The 10,888-nt window shown below is 37.0% G+C and overlaps 1 non-coding gene across 1 annotated transcript; it reads left to right on the top strand.

Moving 5' to 3' along the window:
- The first annotated feature begins 6,717 nt into the window (after window positions 1-6,717).
- LOC131178206 (small nucleolar RNA R71) lies at window positions 6,718-6,824 on the top strand. Its single transcript, XR_009147339.1, has one exon. It is a non-coding gene; the product is annotated as a small nucleolar RNA R71 (small nucleolar RNA).
- Window positions 6,825-10,888: the final 4,064 nt, after the last annotated feature.

Below are 10,888 nucleotides of genomic sequence, written 5' to 3'. Positions count from 1 at the left end.
TTCAAGATAGGTGAATAAGGCTTTAGTGTTGAATGCAGGAGGGGCTGTGGATGAGGAAGGTTCAGCTGTAGGAGGGGGTGGGGGTGTCTCTTGTGGAGGGGAATTAGGGTTAGGAGGTCGCATTGACAATGGCGAGACCTCGAGAGGAGAAGCTGGAGGAGAGTGAGGAGGCGACTCCATAGTTCCCGATGGTGAAGATGGAGAAGAAAAATGCAAGAAAAGATTAGGGTTAAGGCGGCGGAAATAAGCGTGGAGAAGAAGGGAAAGAGGGAAAATGTCGGGAGAAATGGAGGTGAACAGACGGTAATGAACAGAAAAGTCGAGAGGTGGGAAAAATGGGAGTCGAAGAAAATTTTGTATTTGGTTGTGTAAGACTGCATAAGGGGATTAATGGGTGTGCATAACTTATGCACCCTGCTTATGCATGTTTCAACTTGTTTTGAACTTCAGAAAAATAGCTCATGCACAAGTGCATAAGTCATGCACTGTCCTTATGCACTATTCGGCAAGTTTTGACTTTCAGGGAGAGTGGTCATGCAGTTGTGCATAAGTCATGCACTCTGCTTATGCACCTCTCGGCAGCTTTTGGGATTTTGGGTTGGTGGTCATGCAGGAGTGCATAGGTTATGTACTCTGCTTATGCACTTTTCGGTGAGTTTTGGGATTCAGGGTTGGTGGTCATGCAGGTGTGCATAAGCTATGCACTCTGCTTATGCACTCCTCGGTGGGTTTTGGGATTTTGGGTTGGTGGTCATGCAGGTGTGCATAAGCTATGCACTCTGCTTATGCACCTCTCGGCAGGTTTTGGGTTTTTGGGGAGTGTGGTCATGCGGAAGTGCATAAGTCATGCACCCTCCTTATGCAGGTCTCGGCAGAGAGAGAAAATGCAGGATTTAAAGTCATGCAGTTGTGCATAAGTCATGCATCTCCTTATGCAAGGTTTGACAGATATGAAATTTGACAAAATGAGGTTATGCAGAATTGCATAGGCTATGCACTCTCCTTATGCACTTGCAATAAAGGTGAAAAATGGCAATAATTGTGGTTATGCAGGATTGCATAAGCTATGCAGTTGCTTATGCACAATTCAACAAGATTAAGATTGCAATGGAACATGATTTGCAAGTGTGAAAAATACCTTAGAATGAAGAAATATAATTCTATTAAGCATAAATCATGAGAAATTATCACCAAAAACACATCAATATATATACAAAATCCATTAAAATTACATCACACATGCTTGTAAAAGTGAATCCTGCATAAAAGGCATCTGTGACCCATGCCATTTTGACTCAAATTCTGCAAATCAACATTTAGCACAATAAAAACTCAATAAAACCTGCATAAAGTTGCATTTATCTACAAATGATGAACTCCCCAAGTCATGCCAAGAAAATGCAGCATGTCCATCTTAAATCTCACACCCCAAATAAACTCAAAACTACAAAGATGACCCACTTACCACCATATTAACATTAAAAGCACATATACTTAAAAGTTACACACCCAACCTCACCAAGAGCATAAGTAATCTGCTGTAGACCCTTCTTTGCTGCAGAATTTCTTCTTCCTCTCTGCATAAACCAGGTAGCAGCTCCTGCACAGGTTATGCAGCAAAAACCAATCAGTTTTTGGGAGAGTTTGAAGGACAAAATTTTCAAGTTAAGAATCACTCTCCAGCAGTTCACCAACCTTTCTTCATTGAAATACATCTACAAGGGACAAAATTCAACAATGTCAAAAATTGAATTTGGGCAGATTCAAGATAAAAACAACAGTAATGAAAGTAAAAGTAAATTAGCAAAAGAAAAATAAAAGGACTTGGGATGCCTCCCAAGAGGGCTAATTTATAGTCCTTAGCTGGACTTTTCATGAATTTCACTGAAAAAAGGTGGGGATTGGAGAGCTTGTAACAGCTTGCTCCCTTTATCGGGTCTCCAGTTATGTAATGTTTCAATCTATGCCCATTGACCTTAAAATTCCCAGATTTTTCACTCTAAATTTCAATTGCTCCATAAGGGAAAACCTTAGAAACTCTATATGGACCAGTCCACCTTGATTTAAGTTTTCCAGGGAATAATTTCAATCTTGAGTTGAACAACAAAACTGAATCACCTTCTTTGAATTCCTTTTTCCTAAGATGCTTATCATGCCAAACTTTGGTTCTTTCTTTGTAAATACGGGCACTTTCATAAGCATCCATCCTCAATTCTTCAAGCTCATTAAGTTGCAATAGTCTTTTTTCACCAGCTTGCTTAAGGTCAAAATTCAAGGTCTGAATGGCCCAATATGCTCTATGTTCTAGCTCCACAGGTAAATGACAAGACTTACCATACACCAACCTAAATGGAGTAGTTCCTATAGGGGTTTTATAAGCAGTCCTATATGCCCATAAAGCATCATCTAGTTTGATAGACCAATCTTTCCGAGAATTGTTCACTGTTTTCTCCAAGATATGTTTGAGCTCTCTGTTAGAAATTTCAACTTGTCCTGAAGTTTGAGGGTGGTATGGGGTAGCTATCTTGTGCACTACACCATACTTCCTCATTAAGCTTTCAAATTGTTTATTACAAAGATGTGAACCCCCATCACTAATTACAGCCCTAGGAGCTCCAAATCTACTCAAAACAAATTTCTTCAAGAATTTCACTACCACTCTAGCATCATTAGTTGGAGTTGCAATAGCTTTCATCCACTTTGACACATAGTCAACTCCAACTAAAATGTATTTATTACCAAATGAAGGAGGAAATGGCCCCATAAAATCTATTCCCCAAACATCAAATAATTCTACTTTAAGAATACCATTTAGGGGCATTTGATCTCTTTTTGACAAATTTCCACTCCTTCGACATTTATCACATTCCAACACAAATTTCCTCACATCCTTAAAAAGATTTGGCCAAAAGAAACCAGCTTGCAAAATTTTACTAGCTGTTTTGGAGATTCCAAAATGTCCTCCATAATCAGAAGCATGGCAATGATGCATAATACTCTGTGTCTCCTCATCAGGAATACATCTCCTTATTAAACCATCACAGCATCTCCTAAAGAGTAAAGGATCATCCCATCTATAAAACTTCACCTCATGCAAAAACTTTTTCTTTTGTTGCCATGTCATTCCTAGAGGTGAAACTCCACAAGATAGATAATTCACAAAGTCTGCATACCAAGGTAATTTAGCAACAAGAGAGAAAAGTTGTTCATCCAAGAAAAACTCATCAATAGGGATTTCATCCATTTCTTCATCATCAAATTTCAGCCTACTCAGATTATTCGCAACTACATTTTCAGCTCCCTTCTTATCTCTAATCTCCAAATCAAACTCTTGTAGCATTAGAATCCACCTAATGAGCCTAGGTTTAGCCTCCTTTTTACGGAGCAAATACCTGATGGCTGCATGATCTGAAAATATAACCACCTTTGAGTCAATTATGTAAGGTCTGAACTTTTCCAATGCAAAGACAATTACTAAAAATTCCTTTTCAGTTGTTGCATAATTTGTTTGAGCCTCATCTAGTGTTCTACTAGCATAGTAAATAGCATAAGCCTTTTTATCCTTTCTTTGACCAAGAACAGCTCCAATTGCATAGTTGCTAGCATCACACATAATTTCAAAAGGTAGACTCCAATCAGGTGGTTGCATGATTGGTGCAGTGATAAGAGCTTGCTTCAACCTGCAAAAGGCATCCAAACACTCTTGGTCAAATACAAATGGTGTGTCATTACTTAACAAATTAGACAAAGGTTTGGCTATTTTAGAAAAATCCTTGATAAAGCGTCTCAGAGAATCCGCATGTCCTAGAAAACTTCGAATTCCTTTGACATTGGTAGGAGGAGCCATCTTCTCTATCACTTCAACCTTGGCTTTATCAACCTCTATTCCTCTGTTAGACACCAAATGTCCAAGCACTATCCCTTCCTGAACCATGAAATGACACTTTTCCTAGTTTAACACAAGGTCAGTATCTGCACATTGCTGCAAAACTTTAGAAAGGTTAGCCAAGCATATGTCAAATGAAGATCCATAAATAGAAAAATCGTCCATAAAAACCTCCATTATGTCTTCAATGAAATCTGAAAAGATTGCCATCATGCACCTTTGAAAAGTGGCTGGTGCATTACACAACCCAAATGGCATCCTCCTATAAGCAAAGGTTCCATACGGACAAGTGAAAGTGGTTTTCTCTTGATCATTTGGATGGATAGAGATTTGAAAAAAACCTGAGTACCCATCTAAATAGCAAAAATAAGAATGCCTAGCCAATCTTTCTAACATTTGATCAATGAAGGGAAGTGGAAAATGATCTTTTCTAGTGGCAACATTTAATTTTCTGTAATCTATGCACATTCGCCAACTAGTCACTGTTCTGGTGGGAATTAATTCATTATTTTCATTTTTGACAACTGTCATTCCACCCTTTTTTTGGGACAACATGTACTGGGCTCACCCAAGTACTGTCTGAGATGGGATATATGATCCCTGCATCAAGCAACTTCAAAATTTCCTTTTTAACAACTTCTTTTATATTTGGGTTCAACCTTCTCTAATGTTCAATAAATAGCTTGCAATTTTCTTCCAAAATAATTCTATGCATGCAAAAGTGTGGGCTTATTCCCTTAATGTCATCTATGGTATATCCTAAAACTTTCCTAAATTGTCTCAACACTCTTAACAACTTATCAGCATCTAAGGTACTCAAGTTTGCATTTACAATTACTGGATAAGTGTTATTAGTGCCAAGAAATTCATACCTGAGCTGAGAAGGAAGTTGCTTAAGCTCTACCTTAGGTGCATCTTCTTCCTTTAATGATGGTTGCTTAGATTCCACTTTTTCCTTTTGTGTGAGTTGAAAAACTGGAGCAGAAATGAATGGTGGACTTCCCTCTAGATGTTGAGCATATGCAGCCACATGAGGGTTGTCATAGTCTATGCCTCCTCCATGGACCAAGCAATTTTCAAGTGGATCTTCTGGATATTTCTTTCTGAAGTGTTCTTCAACTAGCTCATCAATAATATCAATTCTCAAACAAGTATCAGCTTCAGAATGATGCTTCTTCATAGTGTTATTGATATTGAAAACCAATTGATCCTCACCAACTCTAAGAGTCAATTTTTCTCCCTTAACATCAATCAATGCTCCTGCTGTAGCTAGAAAGGGTCTTCCCAAGATAATTGGAATATTAGAATCTTCCTCCATGTCCAAGATGACAAAGTCAACAGGTATATAGAACTTCCCAACCTTCAGAGGCACATTCTCCAAAATCCCTTCAGGATACTTAATTGATCTGTCAGCTAACTGAAGAGAAATGTGGGTTGGCTTAAGGTCTCCCATATTGAGCTTCTCATAAATGGAGAGGGGCATAAGGCTAACACTAGCCCCTAAATCACATAAAGCTTTTGTAGAACATGATTCCCCAACGTGGCATGGAATTGAAAAACTCCCTGGGTCCTTGAGCTTTGGAGGAAGTTTCCTTTGGAGGATAGCACTACATTCTTCTGTTAAAGCTATAGTTTCATGGTCTTCAAGTTTCCTCTTGTTTGAGAGAATTTCTTTTAAGAATTTTGCATAAGATGGCAATGGTGAAAGAGCGTCAATAAAAGGCACATTGATGTAAAGCTTCTTCAAAACCTCTAAAAACTTCCCAAATTGCTTATCAAGCTTGGCTTTTTGAAATCTTTGTGGAAAGGGAAGTTGTGGCTTGTAGGGCTCTGGAGGTATATACTTCTCTTCCTTCTCTTCAATTTTCTCTTTATATTTTTTTGCACTCTCTTATTTTTCACTTTCTTGTTTTTCACCCTCATCAGTTTCTTTCTCATTTTCTCTCTTCTCACTATTTTCACTCTTCTCATCATTTACAACTTTCCCACTTCTTAAAGTAATAGCTTAACACTGCTCTCTTGGATTTTCTGGTTGACTTGGAAGTTTTCCAAAAGACTTGGTACTTGAGGAAGATGCTTGTTGTGCAATCTGATTTTCCAGCATTCTGTTATGTGTCTGCATCTGTTCTAGCCTTGCTTTCATCTCTCTCATCTCCTCATCATGCTTAGTTTGGTTAGCAAGAATCTGTTGCAATAAAGTTTCAGTAGTGGAACTTTGTTCTTGCTGTTTTGGTGAAGGATTCATATTTTTCTGTTGAAAATTAGGCAATGGTTGCCTATTTTGCTGATATAGAATTCCTTGTTGCTGTTGTGGCTGAAAATTCTGATTTGAAACTTGACTTTGCTGATTTCCCCATGAAAAATTGGGATGATTCCTCCAAGTTGGATTATAAGTTTGAGAGTAAGGATTCCCCATTTGTTTGTTTCCATAATTACCAACATATGCTGCTTGCTCTCCATAGTCTACTCCACAGCTGGTAGTTCCCTCTGCATAAGCCACTTGTTATGAACTTCCAGATGATGATGATGAACTAACCAACATGCTCAAATCTTCCATCTTCTTAGCCAAGACATTTGTAAGTGCATCAAACTTTGCATTAATCATGTTGAATGGATCAAGATCATACATTCCAGCAACTTGCCTTTTTTGAGTTGGAGCTGGTCCTCTTGGACTACTCCAAAGATGAGTATTCTTTGTAATTTTCTCCAATAGCTCATAAGCTTCATCTTCATGCTTCATAATAAATTCTCCTCCTGTTTGAGCATCAATAATCCCTCTGATTGCAAGAGTAACATTGGTGTAAAAATTCTGATTTATCATCCATTTCGGAATGGCATGATGTGGGGATTGTCTCTCTAATTCCTTCCATCTCATCCATGACTCATAGAGAGTTTCATCTTCTCTTGGTCTGAAAGCTGTCATTTGGTTCCTCAATTCTTGAGTTTTTCCAAGTGGAAAATATTGTGCAAGAAATGCATCAGTGAGCTGCTCCCAATTTGTGATGGAGTTGTGAGGTAAAGAATCAAGCCAATCCAATGCTCTATCTTTCAAAGAGAATGGGAATAGCTTCAATCTTGCTGCATCATCAGATACTCCAGGTTATTTTTGCATATCACAAATCATAGCAAACTTTTTTAGATGTGTGTGTGGATTTTCAGAAGGATGTCCCCCGAATTGAGAATTCTGAATCATTTGAAGAACTCCAAAATCCATCTTGTAACTATTTGCATCAATTCTTGGTCTTGCTATGCTTTCTCTCAAGTCATCAAACCGAGGAAAAGCATGATCCATCATACTTCTCCTAGGCAGATTAGCATTAATAACCTCTTCACCTTGGGCTGCATTTTCATTATTTCGATCATTTCCAACATTACCGCCAATTCTAATTCTTTCATCAGCCATGTTTGCTTCTAATTCGGTTTCTCTCAGAGCTTCTTTTCTTTTTCTAGTTTCTTTCTTGTTGGCTTTACAAAATTTCTCAATTTCAGGATTGAACAATAAGGATGTGTCACTTGTGCTTCTAGCTCTTCTCATAAAAGATTAAAAGTACCTGAAAAAGAACAAACAAACACAAAATGAAAAGATAACAAAGATAAAACTAAAAACAACTAAAATAATCAAGAATTCAATCTTAAACAAACAACTCCCCGGCAACGGCGCCAAAAACTTGATGTGTCCCTACCGCAAGTGCACGGGTCGTACAAGTAGTATAGAAAAAATATCGTTCCCATAAGGAGTTGTGTTAATGATTGAATTTTTGATATAAAAAGTTGACTAAATTAAACTATCTTTGAAATTAAAGTAACAAATTGATGGGTATTTGAGTATGAAATCTATATGTGCAAAATTAATAATCTATCTAACAATGTATTAATTAAACTAAAATTGCATCAAATTGAAATAAGCAAGTTGAAATATGGCAAAATTTAAAATGGCAAGCAATTAAATTTGATTAGAAATTAACAATTATAAAAAGGCGATTCCGGAGTTCGGGATTTCATATTCGAGCTATTTTGGGATTTTTAAATTGGTTATCCAATTTTGTGGAACTTACGGGTTTTAAGGAGATTAATTCTTAAATCCTTTGAATACCCTTTCGAGTGGGACAAAGAGTGCCTTAATCAATCTAATCCTACTTTCGTGGAGTTAGAGTTAATTAAGACCCATTAGGTTCTTTAATTAATCTGTGAATCCTCTTAATCCTTAGCCTATTTCTAGGTCTAAGTTAATTAAGTCTAATTCCTTGATTATCTATCACAGGGCCTTCTCCTTTCGGTGCCTCAACCATGGATTAAGAACATCACTTAATGGGATCCTACACTAAGCATGTCATTAAGCACACAAGAAATGAATAAAACTCATTAAGACCACAAAATATGGATTACCCAATCAAAATCCACAAAATATCTCAAATATTACAACCCTTACTCCAAAATCAAAGAGGTAAACTACTCACTACCCATAATGCTTTCAAGATATATTGAGTTTAAATGGAAATAAAGCTTTAATCTAAGCTAAGAAACAAGAAACTAAGCACTAGAAATGTAAGGAAAGAAAGAAAATCTGCAAATCTTGGTTGAAAATGGTGTGGAAGGTGAAAATGACTCTTCAGCTGCGGCCTCCCTCTTCCTTTCCTTTTCTGCTCCTTCCTTCTCCTTTTTGTTCCCCTTCTAAAATGGGAAAATGGGACTATTTATAGCATTTTCTGACATGGAGCCCTAAAATGGTGTGTTTGAGGAGGGATTTTCTGAGGGAATCTTCTGCCAGCTCATTAATGAACTCTTTATGGGACTGTATAAGTGGACTGCATAAGTCATGCAGTCCCTTATGCGATTTAACTGGTTTTTGGTTCACTTATGCGAAACTGCATGACTTGGTACATAGGTTATGCACAATTCCGTGAAAGTGCATAAGGGAGGCGTGAATGTGCATAAGCTATGCAGTCTCCTTATGCACATTTCGGCAGGTATTGGAACAGTGATTTTTCTCCTTATGCAGATCTGCATAGCTTATGCGGCAAGTTATGCACAATTTGGTCAATGCATATTTCAGCTTGAAAACTTGTTTTTGACATCTTTGGCTGTAGAAGTCACTCCTCAATGGCAAAAAGTCTCTTCAGTCCTTCAAAAACACCATTTTTCCTACAAAACAAAGTAAAAATTACAAATTAACGCAAAATTGATAACTATGAAAAACTAACTAAATAACTAATGAAATTAGCTAAAAATGACTAATAATAAAATAAAATGGCTATGAAATTAGACCTAAATGACTATGCAAAATGTATGCATCAAATTCACAATATCATAGAATTAAGAGATACATGTGCTTTTAGCACAAAGAAAAGTCTTGCTAAAGTCCCAATAGCTGAACAAGATCAGTAATGATCTTGGGTAACGTGCATGCAAAGGTAGTTTTTTCGGAAGGGCGCTTCATGAGACATTGTAAAATAAGCAGTATGAGTCACTTGTGTGCGCCATAAAGATTGGCAATAGAAGAGAACAAAGATTAAAACTTCAAGCCACTACATCAAAGTACAGTGAAAGAATAAAAAGTATCAAAGATGTCAGAAAAAGATTAAGGAGTGGTTGGATATAGGAGTTTCGCTATGAAAGGATGATGATGGCTTAGACACTACAGCAAAGTTAGAAAATAATAGATCAGCTTGACAACATATGTTGAGTTCAAGGAGCAAGGACCAACCACCTTCTTTCCTTAAATGTTTTTATTTAAACTTCGAGGACGAATTTTTTTAAGGGAGGAAGATTGTAATAATCTGAATTTTAAAAATATAAATTTTATATTTTTATATGGTACTTAAATATTATTTTAATAGTATGTAATTTTTGTAAAACCCTCATTTATATATTCTTAATATTATTTCTAAACATATTTTATAAATTATTTAATGGTCCAATTTTAATTGAAATAATCAATTATCAAAATATATTATTTCATTATTGTCAATCTTGGTTCTAAGATTTGATTAAATTGTTATTGTTATTATTATTATTATTATTATTATTATTATTATTATTATTATTATTATTATTATTATTATTATTATTATTATTATTATTATTTGTTGTTATTGTATGTTACTTAAATATCTAAGTTTAATTAGTTAATGCAATGTTGATTTCTATTAAAAAACAAGTTTGGACTTAATTAAAAAACTTATAAAACTTTAAGGACTTATTAGGTAATTAAAAGTTTTAAAAAAAGGAGAAGAACCTAGACAGTCCCTGCATCCAGATTCATGGACTAATTTCCCCTCGTCCCCCTCGCCGCCCCACCCCCCCCCCCCCCCCCAACCTTAACAGCTCCTTTTTCTCTGTCCTACCTCCCTCCCTGTTCTCCTCGATGCCTAACTTCCCCTCCCTCTCTCTCTTTGTTTTCGTTGGCCAAGAGAAAAACCCACCGCCGTTTAGCACCACCAACCACCTCCTAACCTCTGGTGAGCCTTACCCAGCCGGTAGCCACCTTGTAGCGGTTTAAAACAGCTTGTTTTTCCCCTTATATCGTGTGCAGCCAATGAGGAAGAAAGCAATTGTTTTGGCCGTTCTAGCCATTCTCCAGCCACACCACCGGTCTAGATTGACGTCCCTTGGCCCATGGAAGAGTTGTCGACCAGTGGCAGCTCCTATAGTCACTAGATTGATGCAAATCAAGGAGAAAAGAAATGGGTCTTTTTTGAGGTTTTCGATTAGATTTCTAGCAATTAGACCATTGAATCGGCGTTCTGAGATCACCGATAAACTCAGAGCGGCGAAACCTTCGAGATGGGACTGACCCCGCTCTGATCTGACATCATTCAAAAAAAGGCGATCATCGGATTGTCCAGATCACTTGATGAGATTTTTAACCCTTTTGATGCCCGAAAAATTAATATAATTATATGATAATTATTAATAAATTTTTGGCTTCATTTAGGTGCGATTAGATCGATGATAGCTCACCAGCGCTCGAAACTGAGTTTTCGGCCTGATCCGATTGCTCGG

Source organism: Hevea brasiliensis, chromosome 2, assembly GCF_030052815.1.
Source record: "Hevea brasiliensis isolate MT/VB/25A 57/8 chromosome 2, ASM3005281v1, whole genome shotgun sequence".
NCBI classification, from domain to species: Eukaryota; Viridiplantae; Streptophyta; class Magnoliopsida; order Malpighiales; family Euphorbiaceae; genus Hevea; species Hevea brasiliensis.
This window is presented reverse-complemented; position numbering and strand designations above follow the sequence as displayed.